This window comes from Leuresthes tenuis, unplaced genomic scaffold (genome assembly GCF_036924035.1).
Source record: "Leuresthes tenuis unplaced genomic scaffold, fLeuTen1.0.hap1 SCAF_1, whole genome shotgun sequence".
Classification (NCBI taxonomy): Eukaryota; Metazoa; Chordata; class Actinopteri; order Atheriniformes; family Atherinopsidae; genus Leuresthes; species Leuresthes tenuis.
In genome coordinates this window covers 5,887,053-5,900,167 of record NW_027325355.1, presented here as the reverse complement: position 1 = coordinate 5,900,167, position 13,115 = coordinate 5,887,053, and the positions used below count along the sequence as shown (strand labels likewise).

Sequence of the window (13,115 nt, the reverse complement as noted above, 5' to 3'; positions counted from 1 at the left end):
CTGCTGCTGCTTTGTTGGCAGACACGAAGTGATCTGAGAGTCTCAGTTTCAACTGCAGGTAATAATCACATCGGGGATGAAGATGTGCACACTACATATAAGCCTTTCTTGGCAATTATCTGGTTACATAGTGTAACCGTATGATTCCAGTACCTATATAATGCACATTTGTCACAGACATTGTTGCTTACGGCCACACCACCCTGAACATGCCCTACCTCGTCTGATCTCGGAAGCCAAGCAGGGTTGGGCCTGGTTAGTACTTGGATGGGAGACCGCTTGGGAATACCAGGTGCTGTAAGCTTTTTCTCTTCTCTCTACCACATGCATGTCTTTTGTTGCAACGTCTGATCACCCTGTGACACATGAGGAAGTTGGTCATCTTCAGCTGCTGCTGCTTTGTTGGCAGACACGAAGTGATCTGAGAGTCTCAGTTTCAACTGCAGGTAATAATCACATCGGGGATGAAGATGTGCACACTACATATAAGCCTTTCTCGGCAATTATCTGGTTACATAGAGTAACCGTATGATTCCAGTACCTATATAATGCACATTTGTGACAGACGTTGTTGCTTACGGCCACACCACCCTGAACATGCCCGACCTCGTCTGATCTCGGAAGCCAAGCAGGGTTGGGCCTTGTTAGTACTTGGATGGGAGACTGCTTGGGAATACCAGGTGCTGTAAGCTTTTTCTCTTCTCTCTACCACCTGCATGTCTTTTGTTGCAACGTCTGATCACCCTGTGACACATGAGGAAGTTGGTCATCTTCAGCTGCTGCTGCTTTGTTGGCAGACACGAAGTGATCTGAGATTCTCAGTTTCAACTGCAGATAATAATCACGACAGGGATGAAGATGTGCCCACTACAAGTTAGCCTTTCTCGGCAATCATCTGGTCACATAGAGGAACTGTATGTTTCCAGTACCGATATAATGCGCATTTGTCACAAGCATTGTTACTTACAGCCACACCACCCTGAAAATGCCCGACCTCGTCTGATCTCGGAAGCCAAGCAGGGTTGGGCCTGGTTAGTACTTGGATGGGAGACCGCTTGGGAATACCAGGTGCTGTAAGCTTTTTCTCTTCTCTCTACCACATGCATGTCTTTTGTTGCAACGTCTGATCACCCTGTGACACATGAGGAAGTTGGTCATTTTCAGCTGCTGCTGCTTTGTTGGCAGACACGAAGTGATCTGAGAGTCTCAGTTTCAACTGCAGGTAGTAATCACATCAAGGATGAAGATATGCCCACTACATATCAGCCTTTCTCGGCAATTATCTGGTTACATAGAGGAACCGTATGATTCCAGTACCTATATAATGCACATTGTTCACAGATATTGTTGCTTACGGCCACACCACCCTGAACATGCCCGACCTCGTCTGATCTCGGAAGCCAAGCAGGGTTGGGCCTGGATAGTACTTGGATGGGAGACCGCTTGGGAATACCAGGTGCTGTAAGCTTTTTCTCTTCTCTCTACCACCTGCATGTCTTTTGTTGCAACGTCTGATCACCCTGTGACACATGAGGAAGTTGGTCATCTTCAGCTGCTGCTGCTTTGTTGGCAGACACGAAGTGATCTGAGATTCTCAGTTTCAACTGCAGGTAATAATCACATCAGGGATTAAGATGTGCCCACTACATATCAGCCTTTCTCTGCAATTATCTGGTTACATAGAGGAACCGTATGATTCCAGTACCTATATAATGCACATTGTTCACAGATATTGTTGCTTACGGCCACACCACCCTGAATATGCCCGACCTCGTCTGATCTCGGAAGCCAAGCAGGGTTGGGCCTGGTTAGTACTTGGATGGGAGACTATTTGGGAATACCAGGTGCTGTAAGCTTTTTCTCTTCTCTCTAGCACCTGCATGTCTTTTGTTGCAACGTCTGATCACCCTGTGACACATGAGGAAGTTGGTCATCTTCAGCTGCTGCTGCTTTGTTGGCAGACACGAAGTGATCTGAGAGTCTCAGTTTCCACTGGAGAGAATAATCACGACAGGGAAGAAGATGTGCCCAATACGCATCAGCATTTCTCTGCAATTATCTGGTTACATCGAGAAACTGTATGATTCCAGTACCTATATAATGCACATTGTTCACAGATATTGTTGCTTACGGCCACACCACCCTGAATATGCCCGACCTCGTCTGATCTCGGAAGCCAAGCAGGGTTGGGCCTGGTTAGTACTTGGATGGGAGACTATTTGGGAATACCAGGTGCTGTAAGCTTTTTCTCTTCTCTCTAGCACCTGCATGTCTTTTGTTGCAACGTCTGATCACCCTGTGACACATGAGGAAGTTGGTCATCTTCAGCTGCTGCTGCTTTGTTGGCAGACACGAAGTGATCTGAGAGTCTCAGTTTCAACTACAGGTAGTAATCACATCAAGGATGAAGATATGCCCACTACATATCAGCCTTTCTCGGCAATTATCTGGTTACATAGAGGAACCGTATGATTCCAGTACCTATATAAGGCACATTGTTCACAGATATTGTTGCTTACGGCCACACCACCCTGAACATACCCGACCTCGTCTGATCTCGGAAGCCAAGCAGGGTTGGGCCTGGTTAGTACTTGGATGGGAGACTACTTTGGAATACCAGGTGCTGTAAGCTTTTTCTCTTCTCTCTACCACCTGCATGTCTTTTGTTGCAACGTCTGATCACCCTGTGACACATGAGGAAGTTGGTCATCTTCAGCTGCTGCTGCTTTGTTGGCAGACACGAAGTGATCTGAGATTCTCAGTTTCAACTGCAGGTAATAATCACATCAGGGATGAAGATGTGCCCACTACATATCAGCCTTTCTCAGCAATTATCTGGTTACATAGTGTAACCGTATGATTCCAGTACCTATATAATGCACATTTGTGACAGACATTGTTGCTTACAGCCACACCACCCTGAATTTGCCCGACCTCGTCTGATCTCGGAAGCCAAGCAGGGCTGGGCCTGGTTAGTACTTGGATGGGAGACCGCTTGGGAATACCAGGTGCTGTAAGCTTTTTCTCTTCTCTCTACCACCTGCATGTCTTTTGTTGCAACGTCTGATCACCCTGTGACACATGAGGAAGTTGGTCATCTTCAGCTGCTGCTGCTTTGTTGGCAGACACGAAGTGATCTGAGAGTCTCAGTTTCAACTACAGGTAGTAATCACATCAAGGATGAAGATATGCCCACTACATATCAGCCTTTCTCGGCAATTATCTGGTTACATAGAGGAACCGTATGATTCCAGTACCTATATAAGGCACATTGTTCACAGATATTGTTGCTTACGGCCACACCACCCTGAACATACCCGACCTCGTCTGATCTCGGAAGCCAAGCAGGGTTGGGCCTGGTTAGTACTTGGATGGGAGACTACTTTGGAATACCAGGTGCTGTAAGCTTTTTCTCTTCTCTCTACCACCTGCATGTCTTTTGTTGCAACGTCTGATCACCCTGTGACACATGAGGAAGTTGGTCATCTTCAGCTGCTGCTGCTTTGTTGGCAGACACGAAGTGATCTGAGATTCTCAGTTTCAACTGCAGGTAATAATCACATCAGGGATGAAGATGTGCCCACTACATATCAGCCTTTCTCAGCAATTATCTGGTTACATAGTGTAACCGTATGATTCCAGTACCTATATAATGCACATTTGTGACAGACATTGTTGCTTACAGCCACACCACCCTGAATTTGCCCGACCTCGTCTGATCTCGGAAGCCAAGCAGGGCTGGGCCTGGTTAGTACTTGAATGGGAGACCGCTTGGGAATACCAGGTGCTGTAAGCTTTTTCTCTTCTCTCTACCACCTGCATGTCTTTTGTTGCAACGTCTGATCACCCTGTGACACATGAGGAAGTTGGTCATCTTCAGCTGCTGCTGCTTTGTTGGCAGACACGAAGTGATCTGAGAGTCTCAGTTTCAACTACAGGTAGTAATCACATCAAGGATGAAGATATGCCCACTACATATCAGCCTTTCTTGGCAATTATCTGGTTACATAGAGGAACTGTATGATTCCAGTACCTATATAATTCACATTTGTCACAGACATTGTCGCTTACGGCCAAACCACCCTGAACATGCCCGACCTCGTCTGATCTCGGAAGCCAAGCAGGGTTGGGCCTGGTTAGTACTTGGATGGGAGACTACTTGGGAATACCAGGTGCTGTAAGCTTTTTCTCTTCTCTCTACCACGTGCATGTCTTTTGTTGCAACGTCTGATGACCCTGTGACACATGAGGAAGTTGGTCATCTTCAACTGCTGCTGCTTTGTTGGCAGACACGAAGTGATCTGAGAGTCTCAGTTTCCGCTGGAGAGAATAATCACGACAGGGAAGAAGATGTGCCCACTACATATCAGCCTTTCTCGGCAATTATCTGGTTACATAGAGGAACTGTATGATTCCAGTACCTATATAATGCACATTTGTGACAGACATTGATGCTTACGGCCACACCACCCTGAACATGCCCGACGTCATCGCATCTAGGAAGCCAAGCAGGGTTGGGCCTGGTTAGTAGTTGGATGGGATACCGCTTGGGAATACCAGGTGCTGTAAGCTTTTTCTCTTCTCTCTACCACATGCATGTCTTTTGTTGCAACGTCTGATCACCCTGTGACACATGAGGAAGTTGGTCATCTTCAGCTGCTGCTGCTTTGTTGGCAGACAAAAGTGATCTGAGAGTCTCAGTTTCAACTACAGGTAGTAATCACATCAAGGATGAAGATATGCCCACTACATATCAGCCTTTCTTGGCAATTATCTGGTTACATAGAGGAACTCTATGATTCCAGTACCTATATAATGCACATTTGTGACAGACATTGTCGCTTACGGCCAAACCACCCTGAACATGCCCGACCTCATCTGATCTCGGAAGCCAAGCAGGGTTGGGCCTGGTTAGTACTTGGGTGGGAGACTACTTGGGAATTCCAGGTGCTGTAAGCTTTTTCTCTTCTCTCTACCACCTACATGTCTTTTGTTGCAACGTCTGATCACCCTGTGACACATGAGGAAGTTGGTCATCTTCAGCTGCTGCTGCTTTGTTGGCAGACACGAAGTGATCTGAGAGTCTCAGTTTCAACTGCAGGTAATAATCACATCAGGGATTAAGATGTGCCCACTACATATCATTCTTTCTCGGCAATTATCTGGTTACATAGTGTAACCGTATGATTCCAGTACCTATATAATGCACATTTGTGACAGACATTGTTGCTTACAGCCACACCACCCTGAATTTGCCCGACCTCGTCTGATCTCGGAAGCCAAGCAAGGTTGGGCCTGGTTAGTACTTGGATGGGAGACCGCTTGGGAATACCAGGTGCTGTAAGCTTTTTCTCTTCTCTCTACCACATGCATGTCTTTTGTTGCAACGTCTGATCACCCTGTGACACATGAGGAAGTTGGTCATCTTCAGCTGCTGCTGCTTTTTGGCAGACACGAAGTGATCTGAGATTCTAAGTTTCAACTGCAGATAATAATCACGTCAGGGAAGAAGATGTGCCCACTACAAGTTAGCCTTTCTCTGCAATTATCTGATTACATAGAGGAACTGTATGATTCCAGTACCGATATAATGCACATTTGTCACAGACATTGTTCCTTACGGCCACACCACCCTGAACATGCCCGACCTCGTCTGATCTCAGAAGCCAAGCAGGGTTGGGCCTGGTTAGTACTTGGATGGGAGACCGCTTGGGAATACCAGGTGCTGTAAGCTTTTTCTCTTCTCTCTACCACCTGCATGTCTTTTGTTGCAACGTCTGATCACCCTGTGACACATGAGGAAGTTGGTCATCTTCAGCTGCTGCTGCTTTGTTGGCAGACACGAAGTGATCTGAGAGTCTCAGTTTCAACTGCAGGTAATAATCACATCAGGGATGAAGATATGCCCACTACATATCAGCCTTTCTTGGCAATTATCTGGTTACATAGAGTAACCGTATGATTCCAGTACCTATATAATGCACATTTGTGATAGACATTGTCGCTTACGGCCAAACCACCCTAAACATGCCCGACCTCGTCTGATCTCGGAAGCCAAGCAGGGTTGGGCCTGGTTAGTACTTGGGTGGGAGACTACTTGGGAATACCAGGTGCTGTAAGTTTTTTCTCTTCTCTCTAGCACCTGCATGTCTTTTGTTGCAACGTCTGATCACCCTGTGACACATGAGGAAGTTGGTCATCTTCAGCTGCTGCTGCTTTGTTGGCAGACACGAAGTGATCTGAGTTTCTAAGTTTCAACTGCAGATAATAATCACGTCAGGGAAGAAGATGTGCCCACTACAAGTTAGCCTTTCTCGGCAATTATCTGGTTACATAGTGTAACCGTATGATTCCAGTACCTATATAATGCACATTGTTCACAGATATTGTTGCTTACGGCCACACCACCCTGAACATACCTGACCTCGTCTGCTCTCGGAAGCCAAGCAGGGTTGGGCCTGGTTAGTACTTGGATGGGAGACTGCTTGGGAATACCAGGTGCTGTAAGCTTTTTCTCTTCTCTCTACCACCTGCATGTCTTTTGTTGCAACGTCTGATCACCCTGTGACACATGAGGAAGTTGGTCATCTTCAGCTGCTGCTGCTTTGTTGGCAGACACGAAGTGATCTGAGAGTCTCAGTTTCAACTGCAGATAATAATCACATCAGGGATGAAGATATGCTCACTACATATCAGCCTTTCTTGGCAATTATCTGGTTACATAGAGTAACCGTATGATTCCAGTACCTATATAATGCACATTTGTGACAGACATTGTTGCTTACAGCCACACCATCCTGAATATGCCTGACCTCGTCTGATCTCGGAAGCCAAGCAGGATTGGGCCTGGTTAGTACTTGGATGGGAGACCGCTTGGGAATACCAGGTGCTGTAAGCTTTTTCTCTTCTCTCTACCACATGCATGTCTTTTGTTACAACGTCTGATCACCCTGTTACACATGAGGAAGTTGGTCATCTTCAGCTGCTGCTGCTTTGTTGGCAGACACGAAGTGATCTGAGAGTCTCAGTTTCAACTGCAGGTAATAATCACATCAGGGATGAAGATGTGCCCACTACATATCAGCCTTTCTCGGCAATTATCTGGTTACATAGAGTAACCGTATGATTCCAGTACCTATATAATGCACATTTGTGACAGACATTGTTGCTTACAGCCACACCACCCTGAATTTGCCCGACGTCATCGGATCTAGGAAGCCAAGCAGGGTTGGGCCTGGTTAGTAGTTGGATGGGAGACCGCTTGGGAATACCAGGTGCTGTAAGCTTTTTCTCTTCTCTCTACCACCTGCATGTCTTTTGTTGCAACGTCTGATCACCCTGTGACACATGAGGAAGTTGGTCATCTTCAGCTGCTGCTGCTTTGTTGGCAGACACGAAGTGATCTGAGAGTCTCAGTTTCAACTACAGGTAGTAATCACATCAAGGATGAAGATATGCCCACTACATATCAGCCTTTCTTGGCAATTATCTGGTTACATAGAGGAACCGTATGATTCCAGTACCTATATAATGCACATTTGTGACAGACATTGTTGCTTACGGCCACACCACCCTGAACATGCCCGACCTCGTCTGATCTCGGAAGCCAAGCAGGGTTGGGCCTGGTTAGTAGTTGGATGGGAGACCGCTTGGGAATACCAGGTGCTGTAAGCTTTTTCTCTTCTCTCTACCACCTGCATGTCTTTTGTTGCAACGTCTGATCACCCTGTGACACATGAGGAAGTTGGTCATCTTCAGCTGCTGCTGCTTTTTTGGCAGACACGAAGTGATCTGAGATTCTCAGTTTCAACTGCAGGTAATAATCACATCAGGGATGAAGATGTGCCCACTACAAGTTAGCCTTTCTCGGCAATTATCTGGTTACATATTGTAACCGTATGATTCCAGTACCTATATAATGCACATTGTTCACAGATATTGTTGCTTACGGCCACACCACCCTGAATATGCCCGACCTCGTCTGATCTCGGAAGCCAAGCAGGGTTGGGCCTGGTTAGTACTTGGATGGGAGACCGCTTGGGAATACCAGGTGCTGTAAGCTTTTTCTCTTCTCTCTACCACCTGCATGTCTTTTGTTGCAACGTCTGATCACCATGTGACTCATGAGGAAGTTGGTCATCTTCAGCTGCTGCTGCTATGTTGGCAGACACAAAGTGATCTGAGATTCTCAGTTTCAACTGCAGATAATAATCACGACAGGGAAGAAGATGTGCCCACTACATATCAACCTTTCTCGGCAATCATCTGGTTACATAGAGGAACTGTATGATTCCAGTACCGATATAATGCACATTTGTCACAGACATTGTTGCTTACGGCCACACCACCCTGAACATGCCCGACCTCGTCTGATCTCGGAAGCCAAGCAGGGCTGGGCCTGGTTAGTACTTGGATGGGAGACAGCTTGGGAATACCAGGTGCTGTAAGCTTTTTCTCTTCTCTCTACCACCTGCATGTCTTTTGTTGCAACGTCTGATCACCCTGTGACACATGAGGAAGTTGGTCATCTTCAGCTGCTGCTGGATTGTTGGCAGACACAAAGTGATCTGAGAGTCTCAGTTTCAACTGCAGGTAATAATCACATCAGGGATGAAGATGTGCCCACTACATATCAGCCTTTCTCTGCAATTATCTGGTTACATAGAGTAACTGTATGATTCCAGTACCTATATAATGCACATTTGTCACAGACATTGTTGCTTACGGCCACACCACCCTGAACATGCCCGACCTCGTCTGATCTCGGAAGCCAAGCAGGGTTGGACCTGGTTAGTACTTGGATGGGAGACCGCTTGGGAATACAAGGTGCTGTAAGCTTTTTCTCTTCTCTCTACCACATGCATGTCTTTTGTTGCAACGTCTGATGACCCTGTGACACATGAGGAAGTTGGTCATCTTCAGCTGCTGCTGCTTTGTTGGCAGACACGAAGTGATCTGAGAGTCTCAGTTTCCGCTGGAGAGAATAATCACGACAGGGAAGAAGATGTGCCTAATACGCATCAGCCTTTCTCAGCAATTATCTGGTTACATAGAGTAACCGTATGATTCCAGTACCTATATAATGCACATTTGTGACAGACATTGTTGCTTACAGCCACACCACCCTGAATATGCCCGACCTCGTCTGATCTCGGAAGCCAAGCAGGGTTGGGCCTGGTTAGTACTTGGATGGGAGACTACTTGGGAATACCAGGTGCTGTAAGTTTTTTCTCTTCTCTCTACCACCTGCATGTCTTTTGTTGCAACGTCTGATCACCCTGTGACACATGAGGAAGTTGGTCATCTTCAGCTGCTGCTGCTTTGTTGGCAGACACGAAGTGATCTGAGAGTCTCAGTTTCAACTACAGATAATAATCACATCAGGGATGAAGATGTGCCCACTACAAGTTAGCCTTTCTCGGCAATTATCTGGTTACATCGAGGAACTGTATGATTCCAGTACCTATATAATGCACATTTGTCACAGACATTGTTGCTTACGGCCACACCACCCTGAATATGCCCGACCTCGTCTGATCTCGGAAGCCAAGCAGGGTTGGGCCTGGTTGTTACTTGGATGGGAGACTACTTGGGAATACCAGGTGCTGTAAGCTTTTTCTCTTCTCTCTACCACGTACATGTCTTTTGTTGCAACGTCTGATCACCCTGTGACACATGAGGAAGTTGGTCATCTTCAGCTGCTGCTGCTTTGTTGGCAGACACGAAGTGATCTGAGAGTCTCAGTTTCAACTGCAGGTAATAATCACATCAGGGATGAAGATGTGCCCACTACAAGTTAGCCTTTCTCGGCAATTATCTGGTTACATAGAGGAACCGTATGATTCCAGTACCTATATAATGCACATTGTTCACAGACATTGTTGCTTACGGCCACACCACCCTGAATATGCCCAACCTCGTCTGATCTCAGAAGCCAAGCAGGGTTGGGCCTGGTTAGTACTTGGATGGGAGACCGCTTGGGAATACCAGGTGCTGTAAGCTTTTTCTCTTCTCTCTACCACCTGCATGTCTTTTGTTGCAACGTCTGATCACCCTGTGACACATGAGGAAGTTGGTCATCTTCAGCTGCTGCTGCTTTGTTGGCAGACACGAAGTGATCTGAGAGTCTCAGTTTCAACTGCAGGTAATAATCACATCAGGGATGAAGATGTGCCCACTACATATCAGCCTTTCTCTGCAATTATCTGGTTACATAGAGTAACCGTATGATTCCAGTACCTATATAATGCACATTTGTGACAGACATTGCTGCTTACAGCCACACCACCCTGAATATGCCCGACCTCGTCTGATCTCGGAAGCCAAGCAAGGTTGGGCCTGGTTAGTACTTGGATGGGAGACCGCTTGGGAATACCAGGTGCTGTAAGCTTTTTCTCTTCTCTCTACCACATGCATGTCTTTTGTTGCAACGTCTGATCACCCTGTGACACATGAGGAAGTTGGTCATCTTCAGCTGCTGCTGCTTTGTTGGCAGACACGAAGTGATCTGAGAGTCTCAGTTTCAACTGCAGGTAATAATCACTTCAGGGATGAAGATGTGCCCACTACAAGTTAGCCTTTCTCTGCAATAATCTGGTTACATAGAGGAACTGTATGATTCCAGTACCGATATAATGCACATTTGTCACAGACATTGTCGCTTACGGCCACACCACCCTGAACATGCCCGACCTCGTCTGATCTCGGAAGCCAAGCAGGGTTGGGCCTGGTTAGTACTTGGATGGGAGACAGCTTGGGAATACCAGGTGCTGTAAGCTTTTTCTCTTCTCTCTACCACATGCATGTCTTTTGTTGGAACGTCTGATGACCCTGTGACACATGAGGAAGTTGGTCATCTTCAGCTGCTGCTGCTTTGTTGGCAGACACGAAGTGATCTGAGATTCTCAGTTTCAACTGCAGGTAATAATCACATCAGGGATGAAGATGTGCCCACTACAAGTTAGCCTTTCTCGGCAATTATCTGGTTACATAGAGGAACTGTATGATTCCAGTACCGATATAATGCACATTTGTCACAGACATTGTTGCTTACGGCCACACCACCCTGAATATGCCCGACCTAGTCTGATCTTGGAAGCCAAGCAGGGTTGGACCTGGTTAGTACTTGGATGGGAGACCGCTTGGGAATACCAGGTGCTGTAAGCTTTTTCTCTTCTCTCTACCACCTGAATGTCTTTTGTTGCAACGTCTGATCAACCTGTGACACATGAGGAAGTTGGTCATCTTCAGCTGCTGCTGCTTTGTTGGCAGACACGAAGTGATCTGAGAGTCTCAGTTTCCGCTGGAGAGAATAATCACGACAGGGAAGAAGATCTGCCCAATACGCATCAGCCTTTCTCGGCAATTATCTGGTTACATAGAGGAACTGTATGATTCCAGTACCTATATAATGCACATTGTTCACAGATATTGTTGCTTACGGCCACACCACCCTGAATATGCCCGACCTAGTCTGATCTTGGAAGCCAAGCAGGGTTGGACCTGGTTAGTACTTGGATGGGAGACCGCTTGGGAATACCAGGTGCTGTAAGCTATTTCTCTTCTCTCTACCACCTGCATGTCTTTTGTTGCAACGTCTGATCACCCTGTGAAGTTAAGCAGGGTCGGGCCTGGTTAGTACTCGGTTGTTCTACTGTACTTCTCTACAAAAACCAAAGAGGAAGCTGCTGTCCCATCAAAATTCAACGTCTTCAAGATCAAAAAAGAAGTCCAGTTGCTCTTATGAATACTCTCCATCATTTCAGTTTATTTCTGACATTCAGCTTTTCATAGCACATGATGACTGTGTTGAAAATATGTGCAACAATGTAAACCACCAAGATATTCTGAATAATAATTGTATTTATTTTCACTGAGGCTTGTGTAAACCACAGACTGTATTTAGTGTAAACTGTGTTTTCATTCCTGAGCTGATCTCATTCACCTGATGACACTCCTTAACTGTCACTGTTGAAAAATCCCTCCAATCATTTATAGTTTAGATAGAAATTGTTAGAAACGATTGTTTTTAATGTCCCTCATCAGGATGTAGAGTCATTACTGTGGTGAAGGAGTTTGTCCAAGTTTGGGGTTGAGTTAATGTCTGAAATCATGGGGGATGGATGGTAACATCACCGTCCTTTTGTCTTTCAGATCAGTGCAACTTCTTCAGGTCTTTGGCTGCATGGATGTTATTATCATGCAGGAGTCTTGAGGTCAGAGGTCAGTTTGGGATCTGTCTGAAGCCTCAGTTGAAAGAAACAGAGTCGTTATCTTCTATCACCATCTGGAGCCTCCACTTTTTGTCTTCTACACCTTTGCCTGTCCCCACACAGGTTACATTTCAGACCTCAACCATCTGAGCTGTGAAACATCTTCTGCTTCAGATGCTCATCACAGATAGAAGTTCTGACAGGATCTCCCACTCCTCCATTATAGATGTACAGAAATCCCTGCAGTGGTTTAGAGTTCAGGGTTTTGGGGGCATCAGATGGACCGTGATGTTGTCAGAGTACAGTCACGTTTTTTCAGGTTAATATATTAAAGCCACTTTTTCTCTCACGTTCATCCCTCTGTCCAGATAAAAATGATGCTTTTCTCCGCTTAATAACTGAGCTCATCAGAGGTAAAAGTAATCCTGCCTCCTCAGTTTAAATCCCCTCACTGACCAGGATGTATATAGACTTAGCTGCATAACAGCATGATCATAAAATAAAGCCTTTATCAGCACCTCAGACTGCAGCCTAACATGAAATGTTATCTGAGCCGCACAGAAATCACTGATCTGCTCAGCTGGGTTTTCTCACTTCTGAACAGATGTTTGCTGTGAAGCGTTTTGTTGTTTCCTGCCAACTGAAAAAGGCTGGAAAAGAAGTCATTCTGCTGTTTTATGCTGTTTGTGTTTTCAGTGTGGACAAGAGTGGATAAAACACCACAGGAACTCCATCTTAAGATGCAGCTTCTTTTCTACACAGAGACAAAGAGACAAAGAGGGTTTCTATCAGACTCAGCCTGAAGACACCAGTCAGCATACAGAGCTCGATAGATAGATTATGATCAAACATGTCTGATGCAGTCAGTTTGCAGGTTAGGGGTCAGCTCTGCAGGTTTTTACC

The 13,115-nt window shown here is 46.0% G+C and overlaps 1 protein-coding gene, 23 non-coding genes and 7 pseudogenes across 24 annotated transcripts in view; 30 read left to right on the top strand and 1 right to left on the bottom strand.

The window, feature by feature from the left end:
- The window catches only part of LOC140296301 (uncharacterized), a 173,703-nt gene that overhangs the window by 151,920 nt on the left and 8,668 nt on the right, over positions 1-13,115 (bottom strand). The window lies entirely within an intron of this gene.
- Positions 186-304, top strand: LOC140297899 (5S ribosomal RNA). Its single transcript, XR_011913594.1, has one exon. It is a non-coding gene; the product is annotated as a 5S ribosomal RNA (ribosomal RNA).
- Positions 574-692, top strand: LOC140298923 (5S ribosomal RNA). Its single transcript, XR_011914518.1, has one exon. It is a non-coding gene; the product is annotated as a 5S ribosomal RNA (ribosomal RNA).
- Positions 962-1,080, top strand: LOC140301179 (5S ribosomal RNA). The gene has a single exon (XR_011914906.1). It is a non-coding gene; the product is annotated as a 5S ribosomal RNA (ribosomal RNA).
- LOC140299462 (5S ribosomal RNA) lies at positions 1,350-1,468 on the top strand. Its single transcript, XR_011914735.1, has one exon. It is a non-coding gene; the product is annotated as a 5S ribosomal RNA (ribosomal RNA).
- On the top strand, positions 1,738-1,856 carry LOC140287478 (5S ribosomal RNA). The gene has a single exon (XR_011911641.1). It is a non-coding gene; the product is annotated as a 5S ribosomal RNA (ribosomal RNA).
- LOC140287359 (5S ribosomal RNA) lies at positions 2,126-2,244 on the top strand. The gene has a single exon (XR_011911547.1). It is a non-coding gene; the product is annotated as a 5S ribosomal RNA (ribosomal RNA).
- Positions 2,514-2,632, top strand: LOC140289955 (5S ribosomal RNA). The gene has a single exon (XR_011912305.1). It is a non-coding gene; the product is annotated as a 5S ribosomal RNA (ribosomal RNA).
- Positions 2,902-3,020, top strand: LOC140318121 (5S ribosomal RNA). Its single transcript, XR_011917815.1, has one exon. It is a non-coding gene; the product is annotated as a 5S ribosomal RNA (ribosomal RNA).
- Positions 3,290-3,408, top strand: LOC140289943 (5S ribosomal RNA). Its single transcript, XR_011912304.1, has one exon. It is a non-coding gene; the product is annotated as a 5S ribosomal RNA (ribosomal RNA).
- Positions 3,678-3,796, top strand: LOC140292837 (5S ribosomal RNA). The gene has a single exon (XR_011912613.1). It is a non-coding gene; the product is annotated as a 5S ribosomal RNA (ribosomal RNA).
- On the top strand, positions 4,066-4,184 carry LOC140318650 (5S ribosomal RNA). The gene has a single exon (XR_011917843.1). It is a non-coding gene; the product is annotated as a 5S ribosomal RNA (ribosomal RNA).
- On the top strand, positions 4,454-4,572 carry LOC140278003 (5S ribosomal RNA; annotated as a pseudogene).
- On the top strand, positions 4,841-4,959 carry LOC140305501 (5S ribosomal RNA). The gene has a single exon (XR_011915355.1). It is a non-coding gene; the product is annotated as a 5S ribosomal RNA (ribosomal RNA).
- Positions 5,229-5,347, top strand: LOC140297320 (5S ribosomal RNA). Its single transcript, XR_011913064.1, has one exon. It is a non-coding gene; the product is annotated as a 5S ribosomal RNA (ribosomal RNA).
- LOC140298745 (5S ribosomal RNA) lies at positions 5,616-5,734 on the top strand. Its single transcript, XR_011914363.1, has one exon. It is a non-coding gene; the product is annotated as a 5S ribosomal RNA (ribosomal RNA).
- On the top strand, positions 6,004-6,122 carry LOC140299383 (5S ribosomal RNA; annotated as a pseudogene).
- LOC140296055 (5S ribosomal RNA) lies at positions 6,392-6,510 on the top strand. The gene has a single exon (XR_011912927.1). It is a non-coding gene; the product is annotated as a 5S ribosomal RNA (ribosomal RNA).
- LOC140268181 (5S ribosomal RNA) lies at positions 6,780-6,898 on the top strand. Its single transcript, XR_011907520.1, has one exon. It is a non-coding gene; the product is annotated as a 5S ribosomal RNA (ribosomal RNA).
- LOC140290306 (5S ribosomal RNA) lies at positions 7,168-7,286 on the top strand (annotated as a pseudogene).
- Positions 7,556-7,674, top strand: LOC140277079 (5S ribosomal RNA). The gene has a single exon (XR_011909067.1). It is a non-coding gene; the product is annotated as a 5S ribosomal RNA (ribosomal RNA).
- On the top strand, positions 7,944-8,062 carry LOC140292563 (5S ribosomal RNA). The gene has a single exon (XR_011912567.1). It is a non-coding gene; the product is annotated as a 5S ribosomal RNA (ribosomal RNA).
- On the top strand, positions 8,332-8,450 carry LOC140298317 (5S ribosomal RNA). Its single transcript, XR_011913975.1, has one exon. It is a non-coding gene; the product is annotated as a 5S ribosomal RNA (ribosomal RNA).
- On the top strand, positions 8,720-8,838 carry LOC140298609 (5S ribosomal RNA). The gene has a single exon (XR_011914240.1). It is a non-coding gene; the product is annotated as a 5S ribosomal RNA (ribosomal RNA).
- LOC140293893 (5S ribosomal RNA) lies at positions 9,108-9,226 on the top strand. The gene has a single exon (XR_011912720.1). It is a non-coding gene; the product is annotated as a 5S ribosomal RNA (ribosomal RNA).
- LOC140299776 (5S ribosomal RNA) lies at positions 9,496-9,614 on the top strand (annotated as a pseudogene).
- LOC140299432 (5S ribosomal RNA) lies at positions 9,884-10,002 on the top strand (annotated as a pseudogene).
- On the top strand, positions 10,272-10,390 carry LOC140288979 (5S ribosomal RNA). The gene has a single exon (XR_011912211.1). It is a non-coding gene; the product is annotated as a 5S ribosomal RNA (ribosomal RNA).
- LOC140297913 (5S ribosomal RNA) lies at positions 10,660-10,778 on the top strand. Its single transcript, XR_011913607.1, has one exon. It is a non-coding gene; the product is annotated as a 5S ribosomal RNA (ribosomal RNA).
- LOC140299972 (5S ribosomal RNA) lies at positions 11,048-11,166 on the top strand (annotated as a pseudogene).
- LOC140299971 (5S ribosomal RNA) lies at positions 11,436-11,554 on the top strand (annotated as a pseudogene).